The sequence below is a fragment of the Ambystoma mexicanum genome, chromosome 11 (assembly GCF_040938575.1).
Source record: "Ambystoma mexicanum isolate Mex_15411 chromosome 11, UKY_AmexF1_1, whole genome shotgun sequence".
In the NCBI taxonomy this organism is placed as follows: Eukaryota; Metazoa; Chordata; class Amphibia; order Caudata; family Ambystomatidae; genus Ambystoma; species Ambystoma mexicanum.
The window spans coordinates 784,240,140-784,257,250 of record NC_090934.1 but is presented as its reverse complement, the minus strand read 5'-3'; the positions used below and the strand labels follow the sequence as shown (position 1 = coordinate 784,257,250).

General features: G+C 43.5%; 1 protein-coding gene across 6 annotated transcripts in view; it reads right to left on the bottom strand.

Moving 5' to 3' along the window:
- Nucleotides 1-9,745, bottom strand: part of STK33 (serine/threonine kinase 33) — a 1,615,433-nt gene extending 1,605,688 nt beyond the window's left edge. For 5 of the 6 annotated variants that reach the window (XM_069623715.1, XM_069623714.1, XM_069623717.1 and 2 more), the window contains exon 1: nt 9,164-9,743. The gene's annotated coding sequence lies outside the window, so the exon portion shown is untranslated. Of the gene's footprint in view, nt 1-9,163 lie in introns of all 6 variants that reach the window. The other variant, XM_069623713.1, reaches the window with a different exon arrangement.
- Nucleotides 9,746-17,111: the final 7,366 nt, after the last annotated feature.

Here is a 17,111-nt window from a genome sequence, read left to right as displayed (position 1 = left end):
TGATTCGCCTTCATGAAGACTCACAAGATTTGACTACCTTTTCCTAAAGAACGATCCGCCTGAAACATACCCGTTTACCCCACCGGTACAGTGAGTCCCCTTCAGTCTTTAACAAAGTCCTTCAGATGGATTTGGGTAATGTCCAACTTGAAAGTGCAATAATCCAGTATGTGGATAACATTTTGCTGTGCAGTGGGACAGGAGAAAGATGTAGAGAAGACTCTGTTAAACTCATGACTATACTCTCAGCGAAAGGATATAGGGTAGACAAAGAGAAGTTACAATACTGTCAGGAAGAGGTCTTGTATATAGGACAGTCCCCAGGGAGAAAAGTAAAGTGTAACCTGAAAGAGCAGAAGCCATCATGAAAACCGTAACACCTAAAACAGTGAGGGAGATGCAACAGTTTCTAGGCTTATGTTATTACTATGGGCCTGGGTTTTCGATTACAGTACATATATTCGATCACTTTTAAAATGACTCAAAGAAGCACAGGCGGACAAGAGCCCAATAGCATGAACAGAGGAGGTGACTGAAGGATTCAAAGTATTAAAAAAGGCGATCAGTGCAGACCCTGTGCTAGGGATCCCAGATTATAATGAGGAATTGTATTTATTTTCCCATTCAAATGGAGATGTTATGACCGCAGTCCTCAAACAGAAGACGATATTAGGACATGAACAAAAAACACTGGCTTATTACAGTGGAATTTTAGATCCAGTTATGAAGGACATTATCCCTAGGAGCAATCTTTAGCTGCTGCTGCTTTCGCAATTGAAAAGGATGCAAGCACACCAATGGGATGCCCAATAACATTATTTGTACAGCATGCATTGTTCGCAATTTTAGAGAAACCCAAAAGAACATTGATCACACAAAGAGCATCTGGGTGTAATGTGATTATTTCCAGCCCTGCAATCAAAATTGTTAGATGTAAGACAGTAAATCCAGCAACATGTATAGCAGAACTAATAGGTGAGACTGATTATGTACATGACTGCACAACATATATTGAATTCTATAATGGTATTCTCCAGGCTAGAAAAAAATGCCCTCTGAGGTGAGGGAGGGGAGTAGTTATTATTGATGGGTCTTTGAGAATGGACAAAAAACCTGGCAAAAGGCATACTGGATCAGCGGTAATAAAGCTGAATCGAGAAGGTGAATTTGAGGTAGTGACGAGTAGGAGACTGTTGTTGAATTATTCAGCACAGGCCGCAGAACTAGTGGCGCTCATTGAAGCGCTGTGGAAATTTGAGGATGAGGAAGTGACTGTGTACTCCGACTCAGCAATTTGGAGATTGGGAAGCCAGTTATGCCTCTAGCATTATTGAGAGTAGCATGGAGCGGCTTCAATACCCAGCACACACGACTCAAGAAAATCTAGCTGCTAAAATTAGCAGAAGAGTGGTTCTCACCCAATCTATTAGAGCATGTGGCACAGTTTATTGTAAATTGCATCATGTGCCAGAAATGTACTGCAGGGCACACTTGCGAATAATGAGAGGATCAATCCCAAGACTCAATGGCCCATTTCATCATCTACATATAGATTATGTGGTTATGTTACAGACATGCAACGGCTACAGATATATGCTGGTCGTAGTATGTCCTTTTTCTAGATGGATCGAGGCAGGTCCATGCATGCACCCAGATGCCTCATGTGCCTCCAAGTTCCTTGTACGCAAGGTGTTCCCTAGGTGGGGGGTGTGCGAGGTCTTGCGGTCTGACGATGGACCGCATTTTGTAAATGAGCTGTCTGAACAATTAGTTCACCTATTCAGTATTAAACATACATTTTCTTCTGCCTATCACTCACAGGCAAACAGCGTCTGTGAGAGATTAAATGGATTATTAAAAGGAAAGAATAGTGAAGCTCAAAATAACCTTAAAGAAGGGATGGCTACATTGCCTGCCTCTTGCCCTATATGCCCTGAGAAATCAGCCAGGCTCAGATCACCACCTAACTCCTCATGAGTTGGTGACTGGACGATGTATGAGAACCCCACTTGCTCCTCCAACTAGGTTAAGAACTGATGCCCACAGTGTAGTGAAGGCATTAGGTATTTGTTTCATGTGTCAACATATCAAGAACCGAAGGGTGGGGTCATAAAGAAAGCGACAAAGATAACCAACTTCTTGAAACAGAAGACTTGCTAAAGCCCCCAAATTTGTATCCAGGCGACCAGGTACTGGTGCGCAAGTTTATAAGCACCTGGAGTACACCTCGCTTTGAGGAGCCACACGAAGTGGAAGAAGTTGGCCCCACCAATGTGAAATTATAAGGGACAAAGAGCGCAGCTACAACTACACGACATCAAAACCTATAAAGGCGAAACACTGGCTCCTCCTGCAACTGCCCACACTGAAGCAAGAGAAGTAGTTCTGCGCATACAGACCCGTTCAATGGTCAGAAGCATGAATAAAAGGGAAAGACGAGCACATCCGTTTTTTAGATTAGGAATTAATATTTTCCAAATTCGATGAGAAGAAAATAGACTTGCAGATATTTTGGAACATTTTTTAAAACAGGACAAAAGAGACAATGGGAGAAGAGTCTGGAGTTTGAAGAGAAAGAAGAATATTATTTATTGTGTATGCTACCTATCATAGTGACAATGCACACACTCTTGTATGCTAATGTTTCCTTCATATTACAGTCTTATCCAGCCCTCATAGGAGTCAATATAATTATGTTTTTTGGAGATCCCAAGAATAATTGTATCATATTACAGTTTCCGATATAAAAGTGATTCAAAAAGAGAACACATTTGCATATTAAAGTAAACACAAAATGGAGAAGCTTTAAAATGTCAGCGATTCACTACTACCCAGAAAGTCGATGGGTTTTCACTGAATATTAATTATATCATCATGTGGTATTATGATTTGTGTTATTCTCCTTATTATTATGGAATTTTCAATCTGTTATAAAAAGTGACAGATATGGAGGGTATCAATGAACCATCCATCATTGTCCCCACTAGAGTTACAGACAGCCAGTTTTACAATATAACTAGGGGTCTTTTTCGATTTAAAAGAGATGTTGAGGAGAAACATGAAAATATAAATACGTATCTAGAGAATTTAATTAATTTATAGAATAATTTATGATATCAGCACATGAAAGAGGTGGAAGAAAGAACGGCAGACGGAAGCTGTTATGTTTGTTCCCTAATACTGCATGCCATGAATGCGGCTAGAACATTTATTGCAAGAGAAGGGTCTACACATGATGTAAAAAGCCTCAGTCATTTAGCAGCATGCACAACCAGACAACAATTAGAAGGAACATGGTCTATGTTACGATGGCGATCGAAATTAGCACTCCCATATGAAGACACCTATGTGAAAACAAGAGGATGGAAAATGGGCTAGGATGGACAAGCAAGAAACATATGTATCCATCACAGATTGGAGAAAGAATTAAGATTGGGCAGATGAAGAAACTAAATTGCTCAGGCATCATTGATAAACCAGGAGAGCCAAGATGCAGAGAGAGACCTCAGTTAGTGATATATGGATCTGTTTTTACCAGTACCGGATCGGAAGAAGACTATTGGTTTGCTCTGCGTATTTATCAAAGAAAGAATCGGCAAGCATAGCACAAATAGTAAGTGACAAATGCCTGGAATCATGGGCCAAGTACTGTACTTACATGGGTCGATAACGAAGCGGGACCAGCATCTATAATCCCACTAAGGATTGCAACAACATGCTACAAGAATGATGGCTGGACTCTGGTTGGAATGAACAAAGGATGTGAAGGATGTGGACAGACAATTGAAGTTCCAGGAATTAATGAACTGCAGTGCTAATGAATCGATATTGGGCCTGTGGATTCAGAGCTTACATGTGGTTGCCCAAGAATCGGGGAGGAATATGTTCCATAGTAACGATACATGTTGCAGCATTGGTGATTCCCCAAAGTGATCTCCCTATTGATGAATTTCCAACAACGAATGAACACCAGAGGAAGAAGAGATCACTCAATCTCCACTGGTTGAAGAGGGAGAATTATTTCTCAGCAAAATCAATGGAGGCCTATAACAATATTCCAGAGGAGCATAGACTGTTCAGCAAGACAGCAACGATAATGGCGGCTATATTTTGGCCAGGACTTTAAGCTGCAGTAAATGTCAAGTGGCTGCAGATTACAAGATGGGAGCTACTGCAAACAATCAATGCAACAATAAAATGATGTAATGCTATCAGAGAAGAATTGAGAGCCATCAGGCTGATGACACTCTAGAACAGTCCTAGACCTGGTTACAGCAATGGAAGGAGGCATGTAAGCAAAGATCGGGCCTTCTTGCTGTACATTCATACCATCCCATGATGGAGGAAATGGAACCCGGACAGATGCAATAATTATGCTGACGACACTGCATACGAAAATGGAGGATGAAGCTGATGAGACAGCAGAAGATGATTGGTTTTCATCTGTATTGTCGTGGATTCCAACCTGGCTGGCAAATGCTTTTAAAATACTTGGAACAATCCTAGTGTTGGTGTTGCTAGGATTTTGTCTCATATGGATCATCTTGGGACAATGCCAGAAGGCAGCCAAGAAAGCTATTGGGATGAAGGTTAGGATTGATATAGACTCTGGAGTTGGTAAGCAGGTGCTAAATGAGGAAAGAACCTGTGAGAATATAAAGAAAAGTTCCCTTGCACCTCGGGGAACTAGGTTCCACTAGCCCAAGGATCATAAAAAATATGTAGGATGTTGGATATTCTGTTCACATCTGGAGAGTACTGTCACATGACCTGGAGTGTGGATGAACATATAAATTCACAAGGGGGGTGACAAAGATATGACGATCCTATGAAGAAATGACAAAGGAGAATGAAAAAGAAGATGAAGACAAATTAAGAAAAGAAAACAATAGAAGAAGAGAATTTGGTCGAATAATTTGACCAGAGGGAGAAATGTAGAGGAGCAGGTGGATGCATTTACTCTAGCTCCCATCCCCTCACTGCCATCATACTGGAACCACAGAAGAAGAGCAGTATTGAGAGACGTGTGTACCCTTGCACTGAAAATGTGGAAGGATGTCATTATGCACCCATGGACATTATGGAACGTAAAGGAGAACTCTGGCGAAGACAGAGTGATGTCATATCCTGATACATTTAGATCTTGATTGGACGGAGGTGTCGTTGTGCCTCCTTAAGTGCCTGACGGCAGTGGGTGACTGGATGAGTCGCAATTGGTTGAAACTGAATGGGGACAAGACGGAAGTGTTGGTGCTCCCCCTGATCCCACTCTCTGGGTGTCCTCATTCTGGCCTTCTTCACTCAGTGTCCTCCCTATCCCTGTGTCCAAGGTGAGGAACCTGGGAGTAATCCTGTCATCTTCTCTTTCTCTGAAAGACCAAGTGTCTGCTGTCTGTAAAGCAGGTTGCTTCCACTTAAAAATCTTAAGAAAGGTTCTCCATCTGATACCTAGGACTCTTCATCTCCCTGTGGTGGCTGCCTTGGTGCTGAGCAGACTGGACTATTGTAATGCTTTATATCTGTCTCAACCCAAAGGCACCATCCAGCAATTGCAGCATCTTCAGAATCTAGCTACCCGGGTGGCCACGGGGTCCCCTTTTGGGGCCCACATCTCCCCTGTGCTGCGCACCCTCCACTGGCTCCCTATCATGCAGCGGATTAGGTTCAAGGCCTTGTGCATTGTTCGCAGGGTGCTTCACGGGCAGGGGGTTGAGTATCTTCAATCCAAATTTACTCGTTACCTCCCTGCCCGCCATCTTCGCTCTGCTGCTGCCGGCCTCCTGGTTGTCCCAAGGTTCCGTAGATCTCGTATTGGAAGTCGTGCCTTCTCGGTCATTGCCGCTCAAATGTGTAACGACCTGCCAGAGACACTCAAGAAAGTGTCTAAACACTTACATTTTAGGAGAAGACTCAAAACCATCCTGTTCTAGGCCCCTGGCCGTTGTCGTGGACCAAATATGCAGTCTTCCTCCTCTCTAGCGCCAAGATACCTCCGGGTGAACGTTGCAATAAACAAATTACCAAAACATAACAAAGAGGATATATGAACCGATATGAAAATCTTAAGAGTGACGCTGTAACTGAGACACCAATAGAAACATGTACCGAAAGCTAAAGTAATCGTGAATACAAAGACGATGAGTAACTTACTAGTCAATAACTGTAAATAGGCAGTAATGCAACGTAGAAAGGAAACATATACAGACTTGCTATAGAGGAATATATAGCGTTGCAAGGACGGCCGTGATAGGAAAATGGACGCTGGCTCACGTCGAATACCAGCAAGCTACCTCAGAGACAGACCAAGATTACAGAATCAGGAGATGCTGAAAAGCTCCATGCACAGAATAACAGGAAGGCTATGTTGGCCAAGGATGCTATTTTAAGGGGAGCTAACCAAGATAAGCTACGAACGAAGGGCACATTTCTCTTAGATTAAAGAAGAAAACATCTGCAACGGCCAAAGTATTGGACAATTAAAAGTGTATGAAGACCACGCAAGGTAGAGTGAGCGAGTCTCTAGAGACCAAGAGCAGCAACAGAACCCTGCATAATTAAACCAAATAGCAGTAATTAAGAGGCTGAAGTGGACACATTCATGGTCTCTTCACATGCGACTCACAAGTTGAAGACAAGGGCTGATCGTTGGAGCATCAGACGAAGATAGTGGTGTGCTCACACTCCCTGGTATGCTCCAGGACAGCGAGCAGGCTACAAGGTCAACTTCAGATGGAAGACTTTGGCTTATGGTCGACCGATGAAAGATGATGGACTAATTGGGAAAAAACAGGGAGTAGTCTGATGGGATTCAAACACCTAAATTTTGTTTCACATACATGCTGCTAAAGAACTGAACGTCCAAGGTTGGGATAGCATGCCAACCAATCTGTGGGTTTGAGGGACAACATAAAATGCAATGTTGCATAGACCAATCCATTGCCCTTTTGTCCGCTATAATCAGTAGTATACGTATTTAGAGGTAGTTCAAGGCGTGCCCTACAGATAAGGGGCAGCCAATTAAGTGCTGACCCATATGTAGATATGTTCCCTTAACCAATCCCTACCCTCAATGATTTGCCATGTAGAATGATGTCATAAATGACACATTTTGGGGTATAAAGACCTCTGCGTAATCTAGCTGCTTTACGAGTGTGCATGCATCAGTCCGATGAGGTCAGTTCTCCCTGATTTATTAAACGAGAATACAGTAGTACTTTGCCATGTTCCTTAAGTCTGTCCGATTATTTGGTTTGAGATCATTATTTGTAATTCCATCTAGCACAAAAGACGCTTCAAGGTGCTAGAGCACATTACAATTGTGTAGGGATTAGTATGTGAGTCAATGTAATGCTCTTGCTGAATACAAAACATTTCCTGAGCAGGTGCTGCGTTTGTGGACTGTTGTATGTTCCCGGTTGAAGGGAGTACTTGGCCAGGCCCCATTTGTTTATGCACGTGTTGTTTAATGGCACAAATATTTTCTTTCACAGGTTCAATTTTTTTTATTATTTTGCGAGCATTTGATCCATTTCAGATGGAAGATATTGCTATCTGCATTAAGCATTTGGTGAAAAAGTCAAACAGTAAACACATGTTTCGTGCCTGGGAGGCCCTTTATCAAGACTCGATTGTAAACATGCATGGAGAAATTAAAAGAAAAAGACATTATTAGTCCGTTGTGATGATTCATAAGCCACATACGTAAAACGAGGATTAGGCTAAAGTGAGGGGTTTCTAATTACTGGGCTCCTCTACTACCAGCCCTATGGCGGCAGGTTCTGGAAAACATAATTTCTTTGAAAATGGTTAAGAAAACGAATGACACTCAACTTACTGGATGAAATTTGAGAGACTTGAGTTATAAGTGAAGCCAAAGAGTTAGAAAGTTGCCCATTGTCTGCACTATGAAGGGCTCCAAGTTGCTCCAGGCTTCCAGCAGAGGCATTCAGAATGTGGCATGCTGAGATGTTTTATATGGCCCTTTTTTTGTTAAACAACTTTATTTCGGTTACAGCAGAACATGTAATTATCATCACTGGGGCAACCCCCTTTACTTTCGACATACGGAAGATCTGTTTAATCACACCCCTCGGCAGTCCCCATTGTGGTCTCCCTCATGTCCGTAAGGCTCTGGTGGTCCAGGGAGGTGTGGGGGCCCTGTGGTCCTAGAAAGTTTGTCACCAGCCGTGGCTGGCAAGTTAATGCTGGGAATCGGCTTTGGTAATCCAGCACTGGAGCTCGACAGTCAGTGCAGCGATGCCCCTTCTTTTGCCGCCGTGACTTTCTCTGCCACCAGTATTTCCCAAACTTTTATCCACCTGAGGGGCAATAAGGGGCCCTCCTGTGCTTTCCATTTACGTGCAACAATAATCTTAGCCGCCAATAGCAAGTGTGTTTTTTAAAATCCAGAAATGTATTTCTTTAGTGGTATTAATCCAGGAGTTAGTAGGGTAACATATGCAAAGGAATATGCAATAAAGTCATCACAATTAAATGATATTTTTATCTATTGTACTTTTGTTCCGGATTAATGCTTTAGTTTATTGTGTGAATATGTAATAGTAAAAGCAAAACAACTACTGCCAGAATGAAAAGGTTAAAACCAAGGCAGGGTGACATACTCTTGCGTGGCCCCGGCTAATTGTCTCTGTGCCAGGAAAAGGAATGTAATCAATAGTGAAATAATGGATGACAATGATTTTGCAATGGACAGGAATTGAATTGCTTAGAATTGTTAATATGCCAGGAGGTTGAACCATGTCAGAGTAATGTCAATATGCGACCACATTTCACCAAAATGGGCAAAAGCGACTATGAGTCAGAAAAAAGAACACCCACAGTTTCTATTTATAGTAGTAGAGTCATGTCGCGTTTTTCCATCCTGCCTTTACCCATTTTCTCTTTCATTCACACACTCTCCCCTCAGGTGTCTGCATAAAAAAGTTATGTTAATGCCCTTTCCAAATCTGAAAAGTACCAAAATATGTAGATAAACATGGTAATACACGGTTATGTGCATGGGGCACACATTAACAATTACTGGGCTGCAGAGGTATGCTGAACAGACTACACCTGTGCACATATCCGACTGTGCCACTTGTCTAACATGCGGAGAAGAGAACATAAATTAAATGTGAGCCCACGAGCGAGGGACTGACTGTACCTGCAGTGGTAGTCGGGTGGGGGGAGCGACAGCCAGAGATGTCCGGTGCTGGACTTTACCGGCTATGCTGCCTTGGAAGGGCGCGCCTCTCGCGCTCCGGTGTTTGAATGAGTTACTGGCTGGCTCCCTACGCGGTGATTAGTCTTTGAGCAACAATCATTGGCAGCCTGCAACAACTCCAGTACCCACAGTCACCAGAGCGGCCCTGCGTTGCCGGGCGGAAGAAAAGTTCGGTCAGACCGCTCACTCTACGGCGACTTGGAGTTGGTGAGGGCGCGCAGGCCCTTGCTTACGTCGGCCTCCGCGGCCGGTGCACGTCGTGATCCAGTCACTCACTGGGGGTCGGGAAGCTGTTGCGGTGAGGGGTGAGGGGGCGGGGAGCTCCACACGTGTTGCTCTGCGCGTAGGTTAAACCGTGTGAAGGGGTCCCCGGGGCTCGGCGGCAGACTCAGCCGGGAGTGTGATACGGGGCCGAGGCGGCTGCCGGGGAACGCTGAGTGTGGCACCCGTTGCCGGAGACGTCGACGGTTGCCCGGGCAACACATGCACCGACTCTGTTAGACCTGCAGACACAGAGAAGTGACTGGGCCCGATAGCTCAGAGTGCCAGGAAATTGTAGATAATCCTTCGTGACAGCTGAACACGTTTTTTTTCTGTTTGTATCACGTTTTCTATTTAAAGTGCTGTTATTCCCACTGCTAATGAATATAATAAGTATTGCCATTTCTTATATTTAATTGCTGCTGGCATCATTAATCATGACTAAAAAACAGCGCCGATCAGAATCCCGGTTTAAAACAATGACCATTTCCCAGCTGTGGCACGCTATAGCTTGCCATTCGTTATGATATAAAAATAAGCATTGGCAAAGCTAACACTTTGGGTTTTTGTGTAGGAATGGGGTTGGAATTCGTATAGCGCTCAACCTTATGTGTCGCCAAGGTGGGTGAGAGCCCATTGAATTGAATTATTGTATAGGGGGCTTGGTGGGTGAGTCCGCTAATTGCAAGGCAGGTGACACCGCCAAAAAAGTGAGTTGAGAGCTATGTATGTGCTAGGCACCGATATAATGGTATTACCTGGTCATAAGATTGCAACAGCTGGCAAATTAAGTGACTACCTGGGCTATCATGGAAGTACCTGGTAAATGCATATCAAGCAGAACCTTGTTCCTTGCACAACTTCAGTGTAAGGAACAGATCTAAATCAAGTGGCTGAAGGCACATTTGGTTAAGACATTTTTATGACACCAATAAGTCTTTAACTCTCAGCAGACAGCTTAGAAATAGGGCCGCCATGCTGCAGGTTCGTGCTGCAGGTTCGTGCTTGATAGAGTGAGCTCAAATAGATCCCAGGGAGGTGTGTTTTGGGCAGGGAGGGGCAGGCAGTGAGTGGGACTGGTCATATGGATTAACATGGCCGTGGGCAGTCAATGGCTGGGCAAACCAAAAACAATACCCACAAGCTGTGTTTCCCTCTTCACGTCATCTCCTTCCAACCTTTAATGCAATAGTTTCGGCATATAGGTGGTGCTCAAATGCCACTGAGTGGAAGGAGGGGATATTTTAGTTCCCCCCCCCTCCCTCCCTTTCCTGCACTTCCTCGGTAGGCCCAGTCGTGGCTGCTTTGGGTCCAGGGCCCCAAGGCACTCGCACAGGAATGCCTCTGTAACAGCGACCCCCCCCGTGTGATGTCCCTTATAGTAATGTAAGAACTAGAGGTGGACATGACTCCATTTTGTAAAACACCAACTCTATTTTGTCATGCTAAAACAATTGTGTAATTCCAATGCAAGCCTGCAGCTCTCCCAGCTAGGCGCACACCGCAAGCGAGTGCCTACCCCCACCTCCTCCTCCGTTCACCATCTCAGCAGCCGTTTAGTTCCCATGAGAAGACTGTCTGCGAGAATGCAACAAAATCCACACTGTATCTTCTGCCTTCCGTCTTACTTCACTGATTCAAATACAGCCCTGGGCAGAGGCCAGGACAGAAGTCATTTGTCTCATAAACCCACCCAACACCACCCAAAAGACCCTGGCCATAAAAACATGATTCCCCTGGATAGAGCCAACAGTCGAGGAAGACCTTTTGAGGTCGACTTTGATCCATTACGATTGTAATATAAACAGCGCTAGTACACCTCCTGCAAACATAATTATGAAAATTTAACGTGGGCCAACGTGTATATGCGTAACCAACATACTATGTGTGTACAACCAGAAATGTTCGTGTTAAACCTTAATAATGAATGTATAACTTATACTGATACAGGATATAAGAATGTTCATGGAAACAGCGTATGACCATGCAATGCATAATCAATATCACCTTACACGCACCAGCACGGAGCTACCTCATGTCCAGTAACCTATGAGTTTAAGTGTAAATATATATATATATATATATGTGTCATAGTGTGCAAGAATAATGTAGAGACACGTTTTTCTAGTAAACCATAATTTGTGTAAGAGGTGCGCCTGTAGGCCGCAAGTAGCAAAGCATTCTGTTCTCTTGCATATGCGGAAGATAAACGTTGAACTAAGTATCTGCTTTTAAACTTTGATGCTCTTTTCGTAATAAGTACGTTAAGCTAAACGAGTGACACAGTATGCTTTAACCTAGTATGGTTTAAATGTAAATCAGAAAGCCTGAATGTTCAATCGTATTTTGAATAGCCACATTACATAATGCAACTGAAAACCAATTTGCAAGAAAGCCTCAACATTCCCATGCCATCAGGGTGCCAAAAGGGGGTCAGTAAAAAAGTGAAAGGGATAGTCCAGTAAAAAATTTTATTTAAAAAATAGATAGGCAATATAAAAAAAATAATACTAGCGCTATTTTTTTTTAAACTTCCTACGGAAAATTTTGAGCTATTCAAGCTCAAAATTCGCAAAAGCAAGCACATGGGCGCATCCATTTTGTGAAATGGATGCCCGTCTGTGCTGGCTTTTGCTTTTGCGGCACTAATGAAGGAAAAGCCAGCTAGCTGTAGTAAACAAAAGCTACAGCTGGGTGGCTTTTCCTTCATTGGTGCCGGGACTCGGAGGACGCGGACTTGAGACCAGAGCAGGAAAGCTGCAGCTGAATCTCGGTAAGTGCTATTTATTTTTTAAAAAAAATAAGCACTAGCTGCGTTTTTTTTTTTCTAAGTTTCCCGGGCTGGAGGAGCCCGGAAAACTTAGAAATAAAGCCGAAGCTTTAAAACGTATTTATATTTGCGGTCGCTTTTGAAGCGACCGGAAACATAAATACAACGTTGTGTTTTGTGCCCGAGAGCCCCAAATGGGAAGGCAGATTTAGGCAGAAACACTGCAGCATTTAGCATTTCCCATTTGGGGCTCTCGGGGCCCCCCATGGGGAGCCCGAGAGCCCCAAATGGGAAATCAGCTGTAGGGAGAAACACCGCGGCATGTAAACACAACCGTGTTGTGTTTCTGCCTGCCTTGGCTTTCACTTTGGGTCTCCGGTGCTCCCCTGGGGGAGCACCTGCGGGAGCACCGGAGACCCAAAGTGATAGCCACAGCAGGCATAAACACAACGCGGTTGTGTTTGAAAACGCTGCGGTTTTTCTTTCCGAGTTTCTCAGGCTCCTCCGAGCCGGAGGAGCCTGAGAAAATTGGAAAGAAAAACCACAGCGTTTTCAAACACAACGCTGTATTTATGTTTGCGGTCACTTCAAAAGCGACCGCAAACATAAATACAACGTTTTTAAAGCTGCGGTTTTATTTCTATGTTTTCCGGGATCCTCCAGCCCGGAAAACCTAGAAAAAAAACCGCAGCTAGTGCTTATTTTTTTTAAAAATAAATAGCAGTTACCGAGATTCAGCTGTAGCTTTCCTGCTCTGGTTTCCGGTCCGCGTCCTCCGAGTCCCGGCATCAATGAAGGAAAAGCCACCCAGCGGTAGCTTTTGTTTACTACAGCTGGCTGGCTTTTCCTTCATTAGTGCCGCAAAAACAAAAACCAGCAGAGGCGGGCATCCATTTCACAAAATGGATGCGCCCCTGTGCTTGCTTTTGCGAATTTTGAGCTTGAATAGCTCAAAATTTTCCATAGGAAGTTTTAAAAAAAATAGTGCTAGTATTTTTTTTATATTGCCTATCTATTTTTTAAATAACATTTTTTACTGGACTATCCCTTTAATGATGTTCGGACACTTGATCATGGAATCCCACAATGAAATGTAAACCCATGATAATATGTGCCTTTTTGTGACCCAGCCCTTTTGGTCGTATATCTAGCATCTCCTTTATCATTATCAGGTGGGCACCCTAAACCCTGCAATGACCCCAAGGACTCTAACCTTTACTCGGTATTTCCTGAATTGTCTAAACAAATCATGAACAGCGTTTAACAAACGAAGCCAGATCTATGACTAGTAATAAATAATGTACCCTTGAACCATGTTTTGCAAGTATTAAGATACAGGCCTCTGAGGTCACCAGACGAACAAATCATGGTAGGGAATGAATGAGAATGTGTGGCCACAAGGGCAAATGTTACATGACTCCAATGATACAAGGAATTCGAATCTCGACACATCATGCCAGCCTGATGAGCCCAGCTGACCGATTGACCCAGGATACCACGTCATCTCACCACGTGCCTCTACACCAACCAAGTTCGCCGAACCCTATGGCACCTATAGGTGACCACTCTTCGTGTCCAATCCCAATTGACTCTGTGCCCCTTAGGCCTCATCTTGCCTGGATGACGAAAAAGCTGTATAAAAATGAGTTGTAACATGTTTTCTGCAGAGCGCTCTCGGCGTGAGCAGAGTAGATTCAGCTTGCCGTATCTTAGATAAAAAACCTTTCTTTACCACTAGCACTTGGTCTTGGTCTCATTCCCTCTTGGGAGGTGTCCTTATTGACTCTATTGGGAGGTTTAATTTTATTTTGGGGATCTCTCACTTTCACCACCTAATAGCCCAGTTGAAACTGGACAAACCTCTCCCTGCATCACGGCACAAATCAATGGTACTCACTGATTGGCGCCGTACTCCACTTCAGAGGCTGGATGTTGTGTCTGGGTATTATGAGGCCTGCAGTTTAAAAAAAAAAAAAGTTTTTGGATTCATCTGATGAATTTATGGTTGAGTGTGAGTTTGCCCCCTTCAAACTGGGCCAAAGCCCAAATTCGAACCCTGGCCATGATTTCCCCGTCCCAGGCCAGATATTTACCAACAAGACCAGGCGTGATGAAAGGCTTCCAATTTAGGTATATTTCTCTGCAGCCAATGTTGTGAACAAATTCTTGGGCTTAAAAGCTGTGCACCTCTTATTCATTGCCAGCAATTTTGTAGGAAAATGTAATCTCTAGGGTTATTTTTCAGGTGTTAATGATTACTTTTCTGAAAGGAACATTTTCATTTGTCCTGTGCAGTAGCAAATTGAATTACATTTTGTTATTTCACTCAAAGGTATGGTTACTTCCTCCGGTGTTACTTCCTATTGAGTTGCTAATTTTGTAACTTGTATCCAGCTCTGCATTTTAATCAGTTGACGTTCCCACTGGGGGCAAAACATTATTGGTATTACTTCGGACCCCTTCAGTTGACACATAATCATTTGTTGCCATTCCAAGCAGCTGGCATATAGCAAAGGAGCATACTAACAACGTATACTCCCTAAAAACAGGGAATTGAATCCCCAAAAAAGAAATAGCAAGTGAAAGTACTCCAAACAAAAATTGGGGACCATTCGCGGCCATGGGGCGGCCACATACGATCTAGCTTTCTGATTCCACCCACAACACTCCACTCCTTTGTTAGGATCTGTGTGCAAGGAGATTACTGTCACAGAAGAGCCACTGATGATATCACTGCCTGATCTGAAGAGGAACTTGAAGGTAAACATTCATGTTTAAAAATCAGTAGGTTTAAAGAAGTATGGCTAACAAAACTATTTTAGAGTTCAAATATGTTTTTACCTACCCAAAAAGATACTTTCATTAGGAAATAGAACTACTTTTTTACACGTGAAAAAATTATTTTAGTAAAATACTTGCACTTCAAAATTGTATCTGGACACATTAATATCATTTGTTTTTTTTCCCGCCTACATTTCTGACCTGGCACCTGCTAGATAAAACATAGTCCAGTTAATCCCAGTTTATTACACTGCAGTGAAATTCAATTAACGAACTGCCCTCACAATACAAATGTATGTCTTTTTTAACCTTTCCTGTGTTTGACGACGGGCCTCTTATTGACTAACACTTTTGGCCCTAATAATAGATGCAGTCGTGGCAAGATGCACACTTTTGCTTAACTGAATACACTCCAATACGCCAGCTTGTTTCACAATTCATGTCCATTGCACCTGCTGCTTCTTACAAAGTCACATGCCATATTTCTGCTGTACTGGCTTATCTCGGAGACACCTTTGAGGTGTTGAGTAATTCCATCTACAAATTCGAACCCCACCACTTTCCTGCCTATTTTAGTCAAATGTCCACTATGTTCCGCTTACTGATGCCAGTGCCCACCTCCCAAAATCAGTACCAACTTCATAGTGGTAGCAAACATGGCGGCTGCAGCCTTATAATATCATCATAGGGTTTTCTATTTCTACTGGTCACAGTAAAAGCTAAACGTACTAAAGAATGTTTTCTTGTGCGATAAGCCCCCACTTTGCACAACCTTCTTTATTACATAATGTATTAGTCGTGCGTTTCATGCACTGTTGCAATGCCACTTGTAAGGCCGCTGTCTGCTCCCTGTCCACTTCCGGAACGCTAATTGGGGTCCTCCCTGCTCCTTAACCACAATGATGCTGCCACCTCACTCCTCTAAGGAATCCCGACTGCCCTGACATTGTCACCTCCAGAACTATGGGTTAGTTCCCTCCTTCTGGACTCCTAACACCTTTGACCATCCCTGTACTTTCTGCTTGTTACACCCATGTTGTCATCCTGATGCGCACTGCTTCTTAAAACCCTTTGCTAATCTGAATCCCTGATTGGAAAGTCAAATCTTGCTGTTTTTGCCTTTTTGCTAGAATGTCAAATCTTGCTGCCCATTGCTAAATTCTCTGTATTCTGCTTGTATACTGTTGCTTCTGTTTGTGCCCTCCCCGTTTTACACGTGCAAAAGAATAAAACAGACACACCCCTGACGGGGAATAAGGCAAAGAGAGCGGGCTGCGAGAGTTCAAGGCAAGGTTTATCTAATGAATGGCATTCAAAAGATCTCTGAGAGTGCTTTGACACAAGTTATCATTACATTACATTTTATAGGGTAAATGACGCAACTAACATAGGATACTACGTTGATCCCGGATTGGTCAGTCCACACGATGCCTCAGGTGTGGGTGGCATCTCTTCCTCCGGGTTGGTTGCTTGGTTGGTGGGAGGATTGACGTCAGAGATCGGTGCTCCAAATGGGTGAAGGTCAGATCACTGTGAAGCAGGGTGGTCACTAAGCTAACATAATATATTCTCAAAAAATGCAGGCACTAAATAACAATTGTTCATGGTCTTTCAGTAGTTTATCATGTCTCTATAAAAGTCACACGTATAGCTATACTATCAATAACATTGGATTATACAGGTCTTAGGTTAAGGGTCTTGACCGCTATAATACATGGGTTGAAGTGGGGGTCTGTGCTCACAAGAATCTCTGGTATGTGACATTTGTTAGTGGTAGGCAACGATATACTGCAGCAGGGGTCTAATGTTAGTTGGGGGATCTGCTGGGTGGGCATCATGGTATGGTCAGTGGTCTGGCACATGAAAGGAATATCCTGCAGGGACACAGGGTCACAATAGCAGTAAGTTTCCACTGGCGAGGGTGCGGGGGGCAAGGACACGTTTGTGGAGATGGACGAGCTATGTCCTTAGCTCATGTTGGTTCACATGCAGGACAGTGATCTCAGAGGAAGAGTGATGTGTTACATTTATTATTTGTTGCAAGCACCTCCGGCTTCAGCGTGAGAATGGGTCCGC